The 22,564-nt window shown below is 35.3% G+C and overlaps 1 pseudogene; it reads right to left on the reverse strand.

Moving 5' to 3' along the window:
- Positions 1-15,196: 15,196 nt before the first annotated feature.
- Positions 15,197-21,385, reverse strand: LOC122682511 (annotated as a pseudogene).
- Between the last annotated feature and the right edge of the window lie 1,179 nt (positions 21,386-22,564).

Here is a 22,564-nt window from a genome sequence, read left to right on the forward strand (position 1 = left end):
CACGGGGTCACAAAGATTTGGACACTACTGAGCGACTTTCACTTTCACTTTTCACACAGGCAAAGACTTTAGTGAGTCAGTGAAGTAGATAGATGTTTTTCTGGAATTCTCTTGGTTTTCCTGTGAGCCAAAGAATGTTGGCAATTTGTTCTTTGGTTCTTCTGCCTTGTTTAAATCCGGTTTGAACATCTGGAAGTTCTTAGTTCATGTACAGTTGAAGCCTGGCTTAGAAAATTTTGAACATTTCTTTGCTATCATGTGAAATGAGTGCAGTTGTGGGGCAATTTGGACATTCTTTGGCAATGCCCTTTTTTGGAATTGGAATGAAAATTTACTTTTTTCAGTCCTGTTTTCCATATTTTCTGGCATATTGAGTGCTGCACTTTAACACCATCATCTGGATGAATGTAACTTTTTCTATTTCTACTCTTTGCTTTAAATTTTTTTAATATTATATATTTGAAGTCATGTTATTGTTGGTAAATAGATTTCAAATGTTTATATTTTCCTTAAATGTATACACCTTTATCATCATAATTTTTTTTTTCTCCAGGAACACAATGCTTTAAAGTTTGCTTTTTTATATATATACTAATATAGGGATGTAGTGCTCCCCTGGTGCTCAGCAGTGAAGAACCAACCGCCAATGCAGGGGATGCAGTTGGATCCTTGAGTCAGGAAGAAGCCTGGGAGAAGGAAACGGCAACCTACTCCAGTGTTGTTGCCTGGGGAATCACATGGACAGCGGAGCTGGAGAGGCTTCAGTCCATGTGGTCACAAAGAGTCAGATACAACCTAGAGACTTAGAAGCGGCTGCAACAGTATAGGGATGGAAGCTGGCTTTCAGTCGGTCTTTTCCTGGAATTACATAATTTTTCCATCCTCTAATATTTACTCTCTGTCTATCTCTGAATATATTTAACATATATCTCTGGTAAGGACTATGTAATCTGCTTTAAAAATTCTAATCTGACAATCTTAGTCTTTTACTTAGTATATATTTTTTTAATAAGTCCCATATTTATATCTATTTTTATATATTCATATGTACTATCTTACTGATTGTTTTGATATATACTCAACTTTCTTACCTTCTTTGAATTACTTTTTAAATTATATGATCAACTTATTATATATACATTGTTTACTAAGAATTTATAATAGAAAATTAAACATGAATTTTGGAATCATTTTATCTTATACAAATTATTATTTTAGGCAATTCTCAATCATGTTAAAATCCTCTCATTTTGGCTGGTATATATTTTAATTATATGTATATATATAAATATATATTTACCCTTTCTATAAATATTTTTATAGCCAATATACAACATATATCACACACACATTTACTCTTTCAAATGTAATCTTGTCTTCCTGCTTCTTTTGCTTCCATCTAGAATGACAGTCTTTATACACAAACAACACTGTTTATTATTTATGTAAGGGTAGGTGTAATAATATGTTCCTTAGTTTTTGCTTGTTTGAAATTATCTTTAAATCCATTAATGATGATATTTTTGCTGAATATATAATATTCAGCATTTTAATTTGTCTGAATCTGGCTGTAGTTTTTGTTTTCTGGTTTCTGTATTTCTATGAACAGTGCTACTGTTGCTCTTACAAGGTGGTCTGTTTATAGCTGCTACTAAAGCATCTTTGTATTATTGGTGTTTGCTTGGTTTATCATGATGTACAGAGATGTGGATTTCTTTGTACTCATCTTGCTGGGAGTACAGAATTTACTACACCTGTGATTTGATGTTAGTATTTGATTTAAGGAAATTCTTTCCCTGTATTTCTTGAAGTATTGCTTTGCTATATTCTCTCTTTCTATTACTCTGGTTAAAAATATGCTAGACATTTTAAAAGAATCTTTAAAAAGAGTGAACATATGTATATGTGTAATTGATTCACTTTGCTGTATAGCTGAAAGTAATAAGACATTGCAAATCCACCTATACTCCAATAAAAATTAAAAAGGAAAACAATAGGAAAACTGGGTGAGAAGTATACAGGAGGTGCTTGTACTCTTTGCATTACTTTTCTATAATTAGAAAACTGTTCTTAAATTAAGCATTTCTTTAAATTAAAAAACTAAACACAAAATATTTGGACTTTTGACTTTGTTTCATATATAATTTATGGTATTTTTCTAGTCCTAATTTCTCTATGTGCTTCACTATGAATACGTACTAATACTCCGCCTCTCAGTTTCTTTCAGTACACTAATTCCTTTCTCCATTGTGTCCATTCTGCTATCAGAGTCGTTTGTCAAGGTAGGATTTTCAGATGATATATTTTATATTTAAAATGTACTAATTATATCTATTTAAAAAATTTTCTTAGAAATATAGTGTCAAGTTTATCACTGAGTCTGTTTATATCTGATTGTCTTTTGAATTTCAACCCCTGTCTCTTAACAAAATAATAAATTCTGAGCTTTATATTTCAAAAAAAGTAGACTTTTTTGACAGGTTTCAAAGTTCTTTTGTAAGGAAAAAAGCTGACCTCTGTCTCTGGAGCTGTCACTCCTGCTGAAGGATAGCCTCCTGTGTGTTCTGAGAATCTGAGATGATTACCAGATTGGGTATGTGAGATCTTAGTTCCCTGATCAGGGATTGAACACACACCTCCTGCACTGGAAGCGTGGAGTCTTAACACTAGATCTCCAGGAAAGTCCAAGAAACTTGTCTTTATTTTTTTTGCCACTTTCTTTATTCTTTTTAATTGAAGGATAGCTGCTTTACAGAATTTTTTGGTTTTCTGTCATACATCAACAAGAATCAGCCATAGGTAGTGTCTTAACCTCCAACACTGCAAACGTTCAGAATTAACTGAGTGCCTTGATGTGAAAACTGACAGGGTAGTGAAATCAATTCCCAACCCTTTCTTCTTACTGGAATTGGAGCATTCTTTTATCTCTATCAGCGTTCCCTCATAACCTAGAGGGAATATTGCATCTCTGTTAATTTTTCTGCCTCTTGGTAGCTGCTTCTAGTCAGGGCTCTTTCCCAGACTTCAACTTCTTGCTCTTTATTTAGAATTGACAAATGTCCTAACAAAATGGGCTGCAAAATTTGAGCTCTTTTTTTCTTTTTGAGTTACTACTTCTTTTTCCAGAATTTTATCTCTGTCAAGTTGTGCTTCAGCTTCTTTCCAATTCTTTAACCAAAGTTTTTTAAAGGGAAATGTTAGCTTTTTAAACTTGGTTTTGGTAGGAATGTTGCTATTCTCTGTTCATCATTACTGTAATCAAACCTTCGGTAATATAATCAATTTATTTTGTTTATAATTTTGACTCTCAGATGAAAATTGGGATGATATGGCTCTTTATATACCTTATAAAAAGTTGTATTTAATTATTATCCTTATTACTGTAAAATAATATTTTCTTATACATCTACTAAAAATAAAATGTATTTGACAAACTAATTGTGTCTGAGCTGTATAGTAATTGATAATTAATATATTGTGAATACCTCCCTCACACACAGAGTAAGGTAGTCTTTTCCAGTGACAAGAGATTTTCATTTGCTGTTGAAAATTTGAATTTGAAACACAAATGCTTAATGTGAGTTTTTATGTATGACTATTATTTTTAATTCTCTAAGTATTTTTATAAGAAACAAACTTTTTTTATCTGATGTGTACATTTAGTAATTAATTTTTTATTTATAGAGAGCCTACTATGTGTGTAGCATCCATTTAAATGACAATGTATTTATAGACAAGAGGATTTTTCTTTGATTCATATTTTATTTGGTTATAAATTTTAACCATAAAAGAAAGGCATGAAGCTGAATTTGCAAATCCAAGTCTTATCTGAAGTAATAGAATACAAATGGCTGGCTTTCTGAACAGTTTCACCACCTTGGATGATGGATTCCAATAAATATAACATTTTAAACTGACTATTCAAATTATGCGATACAATATTTCAACTTTTATGCTGCTGACATTCTAACCCCCAAAACGTTTTTTGGTCTTGGTATAACTCCAAAAGTCACTGAAGTTTTTTTTTATCCTTTGAGAAAATTACAGTGACTATGTTAAAATTAAATGTTTTCACAATATTTAATCCCATAGTTAATATCTTTAAATGCCAATATAAGTTATATATATACTTACTTGTTATGCTTATATCCATATACACTTATATAACAATGTAATTATAGATAATACAATATAACTAATTATTATATCTTACTCATCTTTTTATCCTCAGTGTCTATACATTATGTGGTTCTTGCACTATCAAATGTTTCTTAAATGTATGAATAAATACATTCATTGTATTTGTTCATATTACACATGTAGAATTTACACTTTGCAATTCTACTTTAAAACACATTTTACTTAAAGATATCATAATAATGGGGGCTTTTCAGGTGTCTCAGTGGTAAAAAATCTGCCTGCCAATTATGGAGACAGGATTTCATCTCTGGTCCAGGAAAATCCCACATGCCAGAGAGCAACTAATCCCCTGTGCCACAACTATTGAGCCTATGCTGGGGAGCTCCGGAATTGTAACATGGAAGCTTAGACCCTAGAGCCCGTGGTCAGTGACAAGAGAAGCCACTGCAATAAGAAGCCTCTGTACCACAATAAAGAGTAGCCCCTGCTCCCCAAAACTAGAGAAAACCCACCACACAGCAACAAGTACCCAGCACAGCCAGAAGTAAATGCATTCAAGAAAGATATCATAGTAAGGAAAATCCAGGGAGAACTTGTTTACTATAGAAACTTCTATGTTCTATATGTATAGCTTCTGACTGTAATACTGTGTTGCTAGGTATTGAACAGTAATCACAACAGCTAAAAATGAACAATTAAATTACCTAAAGCTCCAAAAAGAATCTTATAATAAGAGTAGTGTGGCCAAACAGAAGGACATAGTTCTAGGAGAGTATATCCAAATATTATAATGAATTAAGAAAATAGACAAAACAAAGAAGAGATATGTCAGTAATCACTCCCATGAGAAGCCTACCTTCCTCTAATTAAAAAAAAAAACAAACACCTTATTTGACTAATAAATTTATTAAAATAATGAGATATATCAGATGATCATAGAATCCAATTAGTAATGGGCCAATAAATATTTACTAAGCTCCTACTTATACCAGACACTGTTCTACAAATATAAGTAGAGAAAAATACCATTTACAATAGTATCAAAAATGAAATATTTAGAAATTAATAAAATGTATGTACGTACACTGAAAACTACAAAATATTACTGAGATAAACTAAAGAAGACCTAAGTAAGAAATATAGCATATTTACAGATTGGAAGGGACACTGTTGTTAAGATGTCAAGAGCATGAATCCTTCCACACAAGCAAACTTTCAGTATCTGCTGTGTCCTATATGTTAACAAGAGTCACTAGGTCAATTACTACATCAATGAAGTGTGAGTATCTAATATGTCTTATAAGATGAGGTGAGGGAACATAGTTCTGAAATATAATTTGACTTACCACTGAACATTAGTAATATTAGTAACCACAGGACTTAACATAATATGGAGAAAATGGTTGTTAGTGATGACTAGTAAATGTATTTTTAGAAAAGTAAATAAATAAATGCAATTCAGAAAATATTTGGCAGGTCAGCATTAACCTTCCATTTAGAAAAGCAGATTGTTAGTCAGCTGAATTATTATATTACATTGCTTTTGCTCATGAAATAAAGACATGAAGTCTAGAAATCTGAAGTTAAACTGTCATATTAGATAACGTCATTAAAATTTTGCCTTTGCTGTCAATGAATTGATTATATCCTTCGAACCCAAAGGTCATATCTCCAAAGCATGTGCTGTAAAGAGCATTTCAAATCTTTGAACCAAATGGAATAACTACTTCCTGCTATGATGGGCATAGTAAAACTTATATGGGTTTATTTCCAGAATTTCTTTAGAATTGAACCAGCCAAATCAATATTGTTTTCAGTTTCACTCTCTAGGTAGGAAATAACCACATTCCTGAGATTCTTTTTCAGAAGAGTCATCAATTCAGAAAAGTTGTAAGTGTAGTGGCAGTTAGTTTCCCCAAATGCTACAGACAAATGTGCTCACTCCTAAAAACAGCTTGAGTGCTTCTTGAAGATGTTAGTTTTTTAAAATTTGATTTTTCAGAATCTAGCAAGCAACACAGAAGGTTGGGGAGACAGCTCCTTAGATAAATAAAGGTCATAAATATTTACAGAGTTTTGCTGAAGTGGTATATTTTTGCTAAAGAGAACTTCAGAATTTGTTATCCTGTTTCATTAAATCTACTGGAAAACATTTATCTTTCCCTTATATTTTAAACGTAGTCTGATCTTTAAAAAACAAACAAACAAACAAAAAAATGAAGTTCTTTAATACCACTTTCTGTTCTAGAACAAACTTAAAGTTAGTGAGATACATATTGGTCGCATGTCATCAATTTGCTTTTTCACAGATACCCAAAATCTATAGTAACAATTACATGTCAGTAGTTATCCACTCAACATGCTGTGTTTGGAAGAGAAGAGAAGAGGGAAATGAAGAGATGAGAAAAGAGAATAAAAGGGAAAAATGACTGAGGTGGAGGAATGGAAGAAAGTGGTAGGGAGATTAGAGAAGGGAGAATTAGTAACCCAAGGAAGGTGGACTTCATGGGTTCAAATACTTGCTTAGCAACAAAATTTCCATTTGAGCATGTGTAAATCATTTATTTTTTAATCAAATCATTCAATATTTATAAACTCCAATCCACGTGCGAATCACTGTGTTAGAGATATAACAAACTTACCAATCACTATTTCTGCCTGAAACTTATGAGATAGTTTCAGCATATATTTTTGAAGCAAGCAGTTTATCTGTTAATTTATTTTTAGCTATGGCAATGAGGACTCTTGAGAGTCCCTTGGAAAGCAAAGAGGTCAAATCAGTTAGTCTTAAAGAAAATCAACCCTGAATACTCTTTGGAAGGACTGAAGCTAAAGCTGAGGCACCAATATTTTGGCCAACTGATGCAAACAGCTGACTCATTGGAAAAGATCCTGATGATGGGAAAGATTGAAGAGTGAAGGAGAAGAAGGTGACAGAAAATGAGATTGTTGGATGGCATCCCCTATTCACTGGACATGGATTTGGGAAAACTCTGGGAGATGGTAAGGGACTGGGAAGCCTGGCATGCTGCAGTCCATGGAGTGGCAAAGAGGCAGAGACGGCTTGGTGACTGAACAATAAGAAAATGGCCCTGATATTTGATAAGAATGTTTCCATCATTATGAAAGCAATCCAATGAAATGTGATTTATGATGGGGGCTTTGTGACTTATCAGTTAACTAAATATATGCTATTATTATTCCATCTTATAAGATGATAAAATTGAACATCTAAGAGATTGCTTCCCTGGTGGCTCAGCTGTTAAAGAACCCACCTACAATTTGGGAGACCTGGATTTGATCCCTGGGTTGGGAAGATTACCTGGGGAAGGGAATAGCTACCCACTCCAGTATTCTGGCCTGGAGAATTCCATGGAGTGTGTCCATGGGGTCTCATAAAGTCAGACATGTCTCGGTGACATTCACTTGCACTTTGAAGAGATTAATAAACTCATTGGAATATAACACTGTGAAATGATCTAAAATGATTTGGGTCCCGGCAGTCCCAAGCCATTTCTGATGGTCTCATACTTTGGTTCTAGGATTTATTTATTGAAACTTCATTGCAACTCTCTATTCCTGCCTTGCTATCCTATGATTTGAAAGTTTCTCACTTTTCACTCATCTCAACTGCCATTCAAGCTTACTTTCCCCAATAATCTGATGGTGAATATTTAGATAAAAAAGTGAACCATAGTACCTAAAACACATTATTATGTGGAGATGCCTAGCAATTCATGTTTTTCACTCCTCACAACAACTTTATCAGATGGGTGGTAACTTTATCTGTTTTTGTTTTAATAGCAAAGATCCAGAATATTTGGCTATACTACAACTTCATCAGCTATGACAAAGATATTACCATTTACTTCCCTGTATTAAGAAATATGCAGCTCAGTTCAGTTCAGTTGCTCAGTCATGCCCGAATCTTTGCAACCCCATGGACTTTAGCACACCAGGTTTCCCTGTCCATTACCAACTCCTGGAGCTTACTCAAACTCATGTCCATCGGGTCAGTGATGCCATCCAACGATCTCATCCTCTCTCGTACCCTTCTCCTTAAGCTTTCAATCTTTCCCAGCACCAGGGTCTTTTTCAATGAGTCAGTCTTCGAATCAGGTGGCCAAAGAATTGGGGTTTCAGCTTCAGCATCAGTCTTTCCAATGCATACTCAGGACTGATTTCCTTTAGGATTGACTGGCTTGATCTCCTTGCACTCCAAGGTACTCTCAAAAGTCTTCTCTAACACCACAGTTCAAAAGCATCAATTTTTCGGTGCTCAGTTTTCTCTATAGTCCAACTCTCACAGCCATATGTGACTACTGGAAAAACCATAGGTTTGACTAGATGGACCTTTGTCAACAAAGTAATGTCTTTGCTTTTTAATATGCTGTCTAGTTTAGTCATAGCTTTTCTTTCAAGGAGAAAGTGTCTTTGAATTTCCTGGCTGCAGTCACCATCTGCAGTCATTTTGGAGCCCAAGAAAATGAAGTCTGTCACTGTTTCCAGTGTTTCCCCATCTATTTGCCATGAAGTAATGGGACCAGATGCCATGATTTTAGTTTTTTGAATGTGGAGTTTCAAGCCAGCTTTTTCACTTTCCTATTTCACTTTCATCAAGTGGCTCTTTAATTCTTCTTTGTTTTGTCATAAGGGTGTTGTCATCTGTGTATCTGAGGTTATTGATATTTCTCCCAGCAATCTTGATTCCTTGTGCTTCATACAGCCTGGCATTTCACAGGATGTTCTCTGCATATAAGTTAAATAAGCAGGGTGACAATAAACAGCCTTGACATAGTCCTTTTCCAATTTGGAACCAGTCTGTTGTTTCATGTCCAGTTCTAACTCTTGCTTCTTGACCTGCACACAGATTTCTCAGGAGGCAGGTAAGGAGACTTAGTATTCTCATTAAGAATTCTTCAGTTTTTTTGTGATCCACACTGTCAAAGGCTTTTCTGTAGTCAATAAAGCAGAAGTAGATGTTTCTCTGGAACTCTCTTGCTTTTTCCATGATCCAGTGGATGTTGACAATTTGATCTTTGTTTTCTCTGCCTTTTCCAAATCCAGCTTAAACATTGGGAAGTTCATAGTTCACGTACTGTTGAAGCCTCATTGCAGAATTTTGAGCATTACTTTGCTAGTGTGTGAGATGAGTGCGGTTGTGTGTTAGTTTCAACATTATTTGGCATTGCCTTTCTTGGGTCTGGAAAGAAAATTGGCCTATACCAGTCTTGTGGCCACTGCTGAGTTTTCCAAATTTCCTGGCATATTGAATGCAGCACTTTAATAGCACCATCTTTTAGGATTAGAAAGAGATAAATTGGAATTCCATCATCTCCACTAGCTTTGTTCGTAGTGATGCTTCCTAAGTCCCACTTGACTTTGCATTCCGGGATGTCTTCCTCTAGGTGAGAAATCACACCATCGTGATTATCTGAGTCATGAAGATCTTTTTTGTATAGTTCTTCTGTGTGTTCTTGCCACCTCTTATTAATATCTTCTGCTTCTGTTAGGTCCATACCATTTCTGTCCTATATTGTGCCCATTATTGCATGAAATATTCCCTTAGTTCAGTTCAGTCACTCAGTCGTGTCTGACTCTTTGTGACCCCATGAATCGCAGCACGCCAGGCCTCCCTGTCCATCACCAACTCCCTGAGTCTACCCAAACCCATGTCCATCGAGTTGGTGATGCCATCCAGCCATCTCATCCTCTGTCGTCCCCTTCTCCTCCTGCCCCCAATCCCTCCCAGCATTAGGGTCTTTTCCAATGAGTCAACTCTTCGAATGAGGTGGCCAAAGCATTGGAGCTTCAGCTTCAGCATCAGTCCTTCCAATGAACACCAAGGACTGATGTCCTTTAGGATGGACTGGTTGGATCTTCTTGCAGTCCAAGGGACTCTCAAGAGTCTTCTCCAACACCACAGTTCAAAAGCATCAATTCTTTGGCGCTCAGCGTTCTTCACCGTCCAACTCTCACATCCATGCATGACCACTAGTAAAAGCATAGCCTTAACTAGATGGACCTTTGTTGTCAAACTAATGTCTTTTCTTTTAAATATGCTATCCAGGTTGGTCATAACTTGAAATATTCCCTTGGTATCTCTAATTTTCTTGATGAGATCTCTAGTCTTTCCCATTCTATTGTTTTCTTCTGTTTCTTTGCATTGATCAGAAAGAAAGACTTTCTTATCTCTCCTTGCTAGTCTTTGGAACTCTGCATTCAAACGGGTATATCTTTCCTTTTCTCCTTTGCCTTTAGCTTCTCTTCTCTTCTCAGCTATTTGTAAGGCTTCCTCAGACATCCATTTTGCCTTTTTATATTTGTTTTTCTTGGGGGTGGTCTTGATTGCTGCCTCCTGTACAATGTCTTTAACCTCTGTCCATAGTTCTTCAAGCTCTCTGTCTGTCATATCTAACCCCTTTAATCTGTTTGTCACTTCTACTGTATAATCATAAGGGATTTGATTAGGTCATGCCTGAATGGCCTAGTGGTTTTCCCTACTTTCTTCAATTTAAGTCTGAATTTGGCAATAAGGAGTTCATGATCTGAGCCACAGTCAGCTCCTGGTCTTATTTTTGCTGAATGTGTAGAGCTTCTCCATCTTTGGCTGCAAAGAATATAAACAGTCTGTTTTCCATATTGACCATCTAGTGATGTCCATGTGTAGAGTCTTCTCTTGTGATATTGGAAGAGGGAGTTTGCTTTGACCCATGCACTCTGTTGGCAAACTCTGCTAGCCTTTGCCTTGCTTCATTTTGTACTCCAAGGCCAAACTTGCCTGTTACTCCAGTGTCTCTTGACTTCCTACTTTTGCATTTCAGTCCCCTATGATGAAAAGTACATCTTTTTTGGGTGTTGGTTCTAGAAGGTCTTTTAGGTCTTCACAGAACTGTTCAACATCAGTTTTTTCAATATTACTGGTTGTTGCATAGACTTGGATGACTGTGATATTGAATGGCTTGCCTTAGAAACGAACAGAGATCATTCTGTCATTTTTGAGATTGCACCAAGTGTTGCATTTTGGACTCTTTTGTTGACTATGAGAGCTACTCCTTCTCTTCTTCATTCTTTCTGGAGTTATTTCTCCACTGTTCTCTAGTAACATGTTGGGCAACTAGTGACCTGGGGAGTTCATCTGTCAGTGTCATATCTTTTTGCCTTTTCATACTGTTCATGGAGTTCGCAAGGCAAGAATACTGAAGTGGTAATTTGAGCATAATTTTGCAAAAAAAAAAAAAAAAACCACTAAAATATTGTAAAGTATTACCCTCCAACTAAAATAAATAAATTAATCACAGATATAATCTATCAGTAAGCATATGATAAAGTATTGGGGATCTGAGGACTTTCTAATATCCCCTAATACTATTATTTCTATAAATTTGTAAATGGAGTCTTCACATGAATATAAAATGGCTGTACAGGAATGCCATAAGTAGAATAAATGAAACTCCTACTTATTCTATCCTTTATACTAAATGTAATTTTAAGTGATTACTTTTTTAGTCATTATTTTTATAACTCACCTGGCTAATTAATGGGTATGGAAAATTAGACTTTAAGTCTCTGAATCCTCCATGAACAACTGCCTCATTAGGCTGCATTTGTTTCAATTTTTTGTGGTGGTGGTGGTACATATCTGAGAAATAAAACATTTTAATGACCAAAGTTGCATGTGGAGTTATATCCATAACTCCTTAAATGTGTAGCTCTATACAGGAAGGATCCATATTATGTGTTAGGCATAGACTCATTCTTAGCAGCAAACTCTAAATCACAATGTTTAATACTAGACATTAGTAACAGAATTGCATGTGATGATTATTAAGTATTTGCAGCAAAACATTTCATGGTTTCTCCTTGTCTTTAATGTCTTTCTCTACCCTTCTATTATGCCAAAACTCAGATATCAGCAGCTTTCCCAGACATTTCAGATAATAAATTGTTACATTTCAAGCCCTAAGCAACATTTTACTTACTTTCATTTTGTAGTGCTTCAGATTTTTATTGTCTAGATGTCCATTTTTGTTGTTGGTGTTAAAACTGTTTTCTGCTTTTTTATATTTTCTGAATGCCTTCAAAGTTTTAAGCATTGGGAAGAATCCACACAAGGATGTATTTGTTTAGAAAGGTAGCAGTGTTTTTTGTTTGTTTGTTTTTGTTTTTGTTTTTAAGGAAGGCAGCAGTCTCTGACCATAAAAGTTATGGTATCTAAGTTGCCAAAGCTGTCCTGTTAATTAGTATTTCATATTTATAATCAATTCCATATAAATTATTCCCTCTACTCCTTCATTTGGCAGTCAGAATATAAAAAAGATGTCAAAGAAGTGAGATGCAAGAAATATATTCCTTGTTAGGGTATATGAAACAATATGGAAATGAGAAGAATGTAACACACATACTTAAGTTTCATAATATTATTCTTAAAATATTATAAAGCATTACCTATGAAAAGGCCAATCAAGATGATTTAAGGCAAAGGAAAAACACGTGTAAAGACAAGGTGCCTTAACAAACATGGTGACTCTCAGGAAAGGGAAGTAGGTGGTTTGAGTGAGTCTGAATATACACAGCTAGAGGGTATTGATGAGAGATGAGGCTTTTTGGTTTATCATTTAGAGTTCATTTTGAAGGTAATTGAGAACACATGAGATGTTATTCTATTTGTGGCCAACCCAATCTGAGCATTACCAAGAAATTCTGGAACATGTAGTTTCAGTTTAGCTAAGGAATATTACAACATCATCACCATCCACCCTTGTAAATCTGAAATCCACACATACTTTCTGTAACTATATATAAATTCCAAAGAAGGAAAATAGAAAACCATGTTTTCATCTTACTGGAAGCAAGCATCACCTTGTACAGGTGAAAGCATACTAGACTTTCCCAAAAGTGAGAAAGAAGGACCTAAATATCATTTTATCCATCTTTGAGTGATATATTTCCTCTCTTCAATCAATCACATCTTTCTTTGATATCTTGAAACTTATAAACTGAGATTTTGTTTCTTATTATTAATACAATCTACGTCATATAGGAATGGGAATGGAAAATATATATAAATCTTTGTGTTAAATGGGGCAAAACCTCAAATGATTTGGAAGACATCCAAAATATTGGATGTTATTGGAGAATTATATTGAATTATATTGGAGAGAATTATATTGGAATTATATTGGAAATACTATCATCTTGGACACTAAGTACAAAGTGAAGATCTTATTTCAGCCCTAAAAACTGTTGGCAGGAAGCAAACTGAGAAAACTCCTCAAATGTCAACATGTGATTGTTATCTGCCATGAAAAGTAAAGGATGATACAGACAGCAGAAATAAAAGAACAAAGGATGAAATGTTTCCACAAAAGAAACTTCTGATCTACTCTTTTGTACTTATTCAGTTCAGTTCGGTTCAGTTTGGTTCAGTCACTCAGTCGTGTCTGACTCTTTGCAACCCCATGAATTGCAGCATGCCAGGCCTCCCTGTCCATCACCAACTCCCGGAGTTTGCTCAAACTCATGTCCATCGAGTTGATGATGTCATCCAGCCATCTCATCCTCTATCGTCCCCTTCTCCTCCTGCCCCCAATCCCTCCCAGCATCAGGGTCTTTTCCAATGAGTCAACACTTCCCATGAGGTGGCCAAAGTACTGGAGTTTCAGCCTCAGCATCAGTCCTTCCAATGAACACCCAGGACCGAGCTCCTTTAGAATGGACTGGTTGGATCTGCTTGCAGTCTAAGGGATTCTCAAGATTTTTCTCCAACACCACAGTTCAAAAGCATCAATTCTTTGGTGCTCAGCTTTCTTCACAGTCCAACTCTCACATCCATACATAACCACTGGAAAAACCATAGCCTTGACTAGACGGACCTTTGTTGGCAAAGTAATGTCTCTGCTTTTTAATATGCTATCTGGGTTTAAATTTCCTTCCAAGGAGTAAGCATCTTTTAATTTCATGGCTGCAGTCACCATCTGCAGTGATTTTGGAGCCCCCAAAAATAAAGTCTGACACTGTTTCCACTGTCTCCCCATCTATTTCCCACAAGGGGATGGGACCAGATGCCATGATCTTAGTTTTCTGAATGTTAAGCTTTAAGCCAATTTTTTCACTCTCCTCTTTCACTTTCATCAAGAGGCTTTTTAGTTCCTCTTCACTTTCTGCCATAAGGGTGGTGTCATCTGCATATCTGAGGTTATTGATATTTCTCCCAGCAATCTTGATTCCAGCTTGTGCTTCTTCCAGTCCAGCATTTTTACTTATTAGTAATGCTCATATAGGAGCCACATGATAAATGCTTCACTCTTTCCCCTTATTTTTCAGTATAGTGAGTTTATACACAATATGAAAGAATTTCTGAATGTTCTTCCTTAGGATCACTATACACTTCTGATGCTACAAGCAATCTAGAGATTTCTTGTAGGATATTTCAAATTTTTTTTCAACAAGGTCATTATGTGAAGGGTAAATATCTGTGTTCAAAGTGTTACTGAACCTCAATCTACTGTTTAAACATTTTCTATCAAGGCACAAGTCAGAATCTTCAAATCTGATTCTGGTTGTATTTTCTCTCTTGTACTTCATTTCTGGCCTCACTTCCTGGTGTCTCCCACTTTGCTGCAAAGAAAAGGCTCTCCCTGTTTTCAGTTTTGCTGAATTATATGACTTTGCTAAAAATTGTAAAGTTATAAGTTTAAGAATCTTAGGTCTGATTCTTCATATTAAAATGTGGATTTGGGAAATTTGAGAATTCTTTTGAATAAAGCTTAGATTTTGAGATAATGACTTATGACTTAAAAAATCCAATTTAAAATACATAGGAAATAATTTTCTATGCAAATTCAGTGGTTGGGGTGATATAGATCAAATGACAGATTGAATATGAAAATATTTTTAAATATTATGTTCTTTATGCCCACTGAACTAAGAATCTCACTATATGTACCTCAATTTTCTGCAAATTATATATTCTGCCAAGTGTTTTTTTATCTTTTTTTTTTGGAGTTTCATACTTTATTTCTCCAGTTGAAATAATTATACAGTCAAATATAAATTAAAGGCCTGGTTGTATAAGAAACCCAGGTCCTTTAGGTGGTTCAGCCAAACAGGTAAGACCTCTGGCTGATTCACATGAGATGCATTCACTCCTTGGCCCAGATTTTGGGATTCTGCTAGCCTTGAGTTCATTAATAGTTTCTTTAAAATCCTTAAGTGTCAGATCCTCCTAGTAGTTGTCATTTATTTGAACCATTGGTGGATTTACACAGGCCCCTAAACATTCCACTTCTATAAGAGTGAAAAGTTTGTCAGGTATAGTCTCTCCAACCTTTATTTTAAGTTTTTTTGTTTTTTTTTTTTTCTTAATGGCCTCCAGTATGCTGTCAGACTTTCAGTGCATGCAAGGCATAGTAGTGCATACTTGAATATACTTTCCAACTGGCTTTGCAATCTATATTGTATAAAAAGTTGGTACATCATATACACTCATCGGAGGTACCTGTAAAACATTTTCAGCCTTGTTCATAGCAGAGTTGGGCAGCCATCCATTCTTTCTTTGGGCTAAATCCAGGATCAGAAGCACAGCTTCTGCTTTATGCCCCTTTAGGTGTTGTTGTTGTCCAGTCCTTCATTTGTTTCTGAATCTTTGTGACCCCATGAACTGCAGCACACCAGGATTTTCTGATCTTCAATATCTGCCTGTGTTTGCTCAAATTCATGTCCTTTGAGTCTATGACACCATCCAACTATCTCATCCTCTTTTACCCCCTTCTCCTCAATCTTTCTCAGCATCAGGGTCTTTTTCAATGAGTCGGTTCTTTGCATCAGAGGTCCAAAATATTGAAACTTCAGCTTCAGCACCAGTCCTTCCAATCAATATTCAGAGTTGATTTTGTTTAGGATTGACTGGTTTGATCTTGCTGTCCAAGGGAGTCTCAAGAGTCTTCTCCAACACTACAGTTCAACACTACAGTTGTTCAGCATTCAGCCTTATTTATGGTCCAGCTCTTACATCTGTATGTGACTACTGGAAAAACCATAGCTTTGATTTTACGGACCTTTGATTACAGAGTGATGTCTCTGATTTGTAATATGTGTCTAGGTTTGTCATAACTTTTCTTCCAAGGAGCAAGCATCTTTTTATTTCATGACTGCAGTCACTGTCCACAGTGATTTTGGAGCCCCCCAAAAGAAAGTCTATCACTGTTTCCATTGTTTCCCCATCTATTTGCCATGAAGTGATGGGACCAGAGGCCATGATCTTTGTTTTTTGAACACTGGGTTTTTTCACTCTCCTCTTTCACTTTCATCATGAGGCTCTTCGTTTCTGTTCACATTCAGCCATAAGGGTGATGTCATCTGCATATGTGAAGTTATTGATATTTCTCCCGTCAATCTTGATTCTAGCTTGTGCTTCATCCAGCCCAGCATTTCATGTGATGTACTCTGTATAAGTTAAATAAGCAGAGTGATGATATACAGCCCTGACATATTTCTTTTCCAATTTGGAACCAGTCTGTTGTTCCACACCCAGTTCTAATTGTTGCTTCTTGACCTGCATAAAGATTTCTCAGGAGGCAGGTAAGGTGGACCTTGTATTCGCATCTCTTTAAGAATTTTCCACTGTTTCTTGTGTTCCACACAGTCAAAGGCTTTGGCATAGTCAATAAAGCAGAAGTCATTTTTTTTTTAACAGTTGTCTCTGTCCTCTTAAGAGTTTTCCACTGTGAAATCAAATGGAGTATCTAGATTATTGTCACATAATTTACTTTTACTTATTGATCAGCACACCTAAAATACTCCTGATCAAGCAAGAACTACAAATAATTTGTATGTGTCTGTGATTGAAATGTTTTTGACATCTTCCTTCCACAACTTTAAAACAATTATAGAATATTTTTTAAACATACCTTGTTATGTATTCCTTCTAAATATCCTATTTCATTTTTTTTTTCCCTGAGTGCTCTTTTTTTTTTTTTTTTTTTATTAGTTGGAGGCTAATTACTTCACAACATTGCAGTGGGTTTTGTCATACATTGACATGAATCAGCCATGGAGTTACATAAATATCCTATTTTGTTAAACTTTCCTCATATTATGTGGATTTAGTTATTATATATGAGCTTTTTTTAACCTAATTATCTTTAAATGTCCTATTTTATTTATTTAAAAAAATATTTTTAAATGTCCAATTTTATTGCAAATTAAATACATGGATGATATTTGGAAGTTTTTTTTCTTAAGTTTTTTCCTTATGTGTATGGATATTAGGGAAAACTTGGTATTTTGGTATTAATTTTAATAATTCTGATATTGAAGTCCATAAAATTCTGGAAGCTCATCTTCCTTTGGCAATGTTTTCAGTTACAGATTTTTTTTGTTTGTTTTTTTTTTTTTTTTTTTTTTTTGTGGGATCTAGGGCATCTGTTGGAGAAGGAAATGGCAACCCAGTCCAGTATTCTTGCCTGGAGAATTCCGTGGCTGGAGGAGCCTGGTGGGCTGCTGTCCATGGGGTTGCACAGAGTCAGACACGACTGAAGTGACTTAGCATTCATGCATGCATTGGAGAAGAAAATGGCAACCCACTCCAGTGTTCTTGCCTGGAGAATCCCAGGGACAGAGGAGCCTGGTGGGCTGCCATCTATGGGGTCACACAGAGTCGGACACGACTGAAGCGACTTGGCAGCAGCAGGGCATCTGTGATTATCTTACTAGTAGAGAAACTCAGAGACAAACAGAACAGACATTATAGGAAGAAAGAAAGGATTGTGAAGGAATTCTTGGGAATCCATGAATCCTTAATGTCTCATGACAGACATGCAAACATTCAGAGTGTAATGAAAGGAAACTGTCAGCACACCACTGTGATAGTGGAGAGGAGTGGACATTGTTTAGCTCAATTAGCTGGTCTTCATCTAAAAGCCTTCCAGATGAGGCCAAAATGAACTGCTGTGAGGTGATGAATCATGCGTTTTAACCTTAAAATATTCCTTTAATTATAAATACATCATTTTTTAAGCCTATACATTTCAGGTCTGGAAATACAGCATTCTACATCTGCAATTAAAATAAACAAATGTATGTCCTTTCCAGGATATGCAGAGAACACTAGTTACTCACAAAGAGGAACATGCCATGCAATTTGACTCAGAATAACACAGATGAGAAGTTAATCTGCTTTCTACACTCACCAATTCTCATTTAGAAGAGAAAACTCCTGGGGCATCATTTGATGAATAGCTAAAAAATTCATTCATAACATATACAACAGATATATTTAATATTCATGATGCATTCCCAATATAAGACCAATGTTTTCAATATAAACATTAAATAGATATATCAGATGACAATTAGTTTTTCTGAGGATTATAAACATAGATTCTTGTGATATAAAAAGTTATTGCCTATTATTTTGTGCATTTAACATATTTAATTAAATGTGCATCCTTTTAAGTGTTAATATACATAATATACATTAATATACATTTTCCTTCAGCTGCAGGTGATAAACAATGATTTTTTTTTCTACTCTATACAAATAATAAGCAGGAAAGTGTCATTTGGGAAAAAATGTGAAGCTATATCTTTGGAAGAAAAGCTATGGCCAACCTAGGCAACGTGCTAAAAAGCAAAGACATCACATTGCCAACAAAGGTCCATCCAAAGCTATGGTTTTTCCAGTAGTCATGTATGGATGTGAGAGTTGGACTATAAAGAAAGCTGAGGACCAAAGAACTGATGCTTTTGAACTGTGGTGTTGGAGAAGACTATTGGGAGTCCCTTGGGCTGCAAGGGGATCAAACCAGTCAATCCTAAAGGAAATCAGTCCTGAATATTCACTGGAAGGACTGATGCTGATTGGCCATCTGATGTGAAGAACTGACTTATTGGGAAAGACCCCGATGCTGGGAAATATCAAAGGCAAGAGGAGAAAGGGATGATAGAGGATGAGATGGTTGGATGGCATCATGGACTCAATGGAACAGACTTTGAGTAAACTCCGGGAGTTGGTGATGGACAGGAAAGCCTGGCGTGCTGCAGTCCATGGGTTTGCAAGGAATTAGACACAAGTGAGTGACTGAACTGAACTAAACTGATATCTGTGAGGAAGCTTCAAATTATAGTATCAGATTATGTGTGACTTTCACAGATTAAGTTATTGCCCATGTGAAGCAACACATTATCAGAGAGAAATTATTTAGTATGTACATTATTAGGCCACAACAACGTCAAGTAATCTTGCCTTTGAAAGAGACTCTTTTGTCATTGCTTTTTGAACAAGAGACTATTTTGCTAACTCTAACTCTAAATTGTACACTAGTCTTAATTCTTCCTTGCATGTGACAGTTCAATTTAGATGAGGACGGTCATAAAACATCAAGTTCTTCTCCTTGCAGTTCTCCTTTCCAGTGTCGTCTGTGTTGGATAGAGGAGCTTCCTGATGACCTGTTGAGTTGGTGGGAAAAATGAATGAATGAATGAACAAATGAATAACCAAATAAAGCCTAAAGCTGAAAATATTCCATGAGTGGCAAGGAGGGAGGGAGAAAAAGGAATATTTTTAACTTTTCATTTACTGAAGTTTGATGAGGTGATGTTTAGGTTCCTCGGGATTCACTTGTGAATTAAGATGGAAGAGACAAATGTAATTTTTTCTAAGAGTCTCTGAGCCATAGAAATAGGAAATTTGGGCCTTAGATATGATCACTTCTCAAATCTACTGTAAGCAGTATTTAAGTAGGACACAAGAACAGGAAGGAAGAATAATGTAATATAGAGAAACTCACATATGCATAAGGGATCTTTCATGTATTTACTCAACTTCCTTTTGAAGTTAGTGGTAAGCCTTAAGAAATATTTTTTTGTGATGCTTTTTTTTTTTTTTAGTAATAAATTGGATTATTGGAAAACTTTTAGGTTTTATTGTTTAACAAAGAAATATAGTTTCCATAGGTGATTATTATTGTAAGAGGTAAATATTCCCTATAGAATTTCTCATTAACGTTGGACAAACTATAATGAAAAACAGGAACGACATTTCTTAGAATAGGTCCATTCTCAAGGGATTCATTAAGAAAAGATAATGACATACATTGCATACCTCCTAAAATGTGGACATGTGCCTTCATTCTGTAGTTATCTTTGAAGTGAAGTCGCTCAGTCGTGTCCAATTCTTTGTAACCCCATTGACTGTAGCCTATCAGGCTCCTCAGTCCATGGAATTTTCCAGGCAAGAGTACTGGAGTGGATTGCCATTTCCTTCTCCAGGGGATCTTCCCGACCCAGGGATCGATCCTGGGTCTCCCGCATTGCAGGCAGACACTTTACCAAGTAGGGTTAAATTAATTAAGATAAAAAAACTATTAGAGAGAGATTTGGAAATCCATGCATGAACTGCTAGCTTGAATATGACATTTTTTGAATGTCCTGTGTGCTTTTGAAAACCATTATTAACATAGAATATCTGTGCCTAATATATTGTAATAGCTCTTTCTTAACCCTTCTATACAAGATTAGTGCAAACAATCAATCATTAGTAGCAGATTTTAGAAAGAAAATTCTGATGTGTTGATATGAATATATTCCCATAAGCTCATTTTTCACTTGCGAAGACAGAGAATGTTTAGTTAAAAACCAACCTTATCTAGGAATAGCTGCATTTCTGTCAGTGAGAAAGCTGATAGAAAGATTTGGCAGCTATAGAAAAAAGATATACTCTAGGAGTTGTGTTTATTTTTTCCACATAAATTCCTTCAAGAAATATGTATGCCTCATTTTTTATTAGTGTAAAGGAGAAAAAAAAAATCCCTTTCTCTTAGAAAATCCACTGTCACGTATATTGGTATTTTTAGTACCTTAATAAAACCCAGGGATTTGTTCTAAAGAACATCACATTATGGATGTTTCCTTGAGAAAATGCAACAGTGAGCTTTAGTTAAACAAAGAATTATGCTTCTTTGTTTCAAGTGAATTTAGTTTAAATATAGTCATTTGAAATATAAGTTTAAGCAGAATTTTAATTAGCTTATAAGCCCTGAGATATACTTCTCAGTAATGCTGAGTGTTTTGAGCCTCTACTTTCAGACTCACTCCATATTAATTTTAGCATGATAAGCAACCTTGTCTTTCATGCATTTTAAAGTCAAACAAATAAGATTGTTATTGACTCTAGTCACTTTATATTAACTCTCTGGTACCTGGTTATTATCATCTGATCCAGAAGTTCAAAAGGATCCAGCATTGCCTCTGAAAAAGTTCCAAGTTAGAAGGGAACTGAGACATTGATTTGCTAAGAGATAGTTGGTTTCTTGGACAACACATCCTTGTGTTCAGAGATAGAGGTAAAATATTAAGCATAGCCTCTGTTTAAACTCCTTACGTTACAAAGACAGTGTTAGTAAATGATAATAATCTTAGCTGCTCTATTAATTGCATAATGTACTAATAAATACTAATAGTTATTGAATATTCATTACAAATTTTGCTGTGCTAAGTCTTTACATTTAATTTCTTCTTCATCACTCACAACAATCTATGGTTTGTAAATTTTCCAGTGAGGTAAGGAAAATGACAATTATTAAATATTTTACTTCAACATCACTCATCTTGGACATGACACAGAAGAGAGTCTGATTGAGGTCTATTTATGTCTAGAGTTCAAATATTTAACCTCTTTGCTATATTGTGAAAAGGCATTTGTTCTGTTAATTTGACATACTACTTCTACTACTACTAACAAGCATTTATTAAACATTTGCTGATACCCTTCTAAATGATTCCCAATAATTAATTCTTACATAGATTCTACTATCCCACCAACTACAATCAATAGTACTCAAGATAGTTGTCTTATCAAATATACAATCCTGGTAATATGTCTAATAATGTTATTGTGAAAGTCACTCAATCGTGTTCAACTCTTTGTGACTCCATGCACTATACAGTCCATGGAATTATCCAGGCCAGAATACTGGAGTGGGAAGCCTTTCCCTTCTCCAGGGGATCTTCCTGACCCAGGGATTGAACCTAATACTCCTGCATGGCGGGTGGATTCTTTACCAGCTGAGGCTCAAGGGAAGCCCCAAAGCATTATAAATATGTGTATACACACACACACACATATGTGTGTAAATATATATATATATACATATATATATGTATTACACACACATAAATATGAACTAGAGTGTTTATAGTACCCCTATTTACAGATGCCACCAAACTGGAAATTGTCTAAACATCCACTAGTGTTTGAATGGATAAATAAATTGTAATGTATTTAAAGAATAGAACACTATAGAGCAACATTATATTGAAATTCATAATTAAATGTTGAATGAAAGAAGTGTGCATTTTTTAAAGAAGTATGTACTAATCCAATTTTTATCCAATATAAAAATAAGCAAAACTAATCTATGTT

This window comes from Cervus elaphus, chromosome 1 (genome assembly GCF_910594005.1).
Source record: "Cervus elaphus chromosome 1, mCerEla1.1, whole genome shotgun sequence".
NCBI lineage: Eukaryota > Metazoa > Chordata > Mammalia > Artiodactyla > Cervidae > Cervus > Cervus elaphus.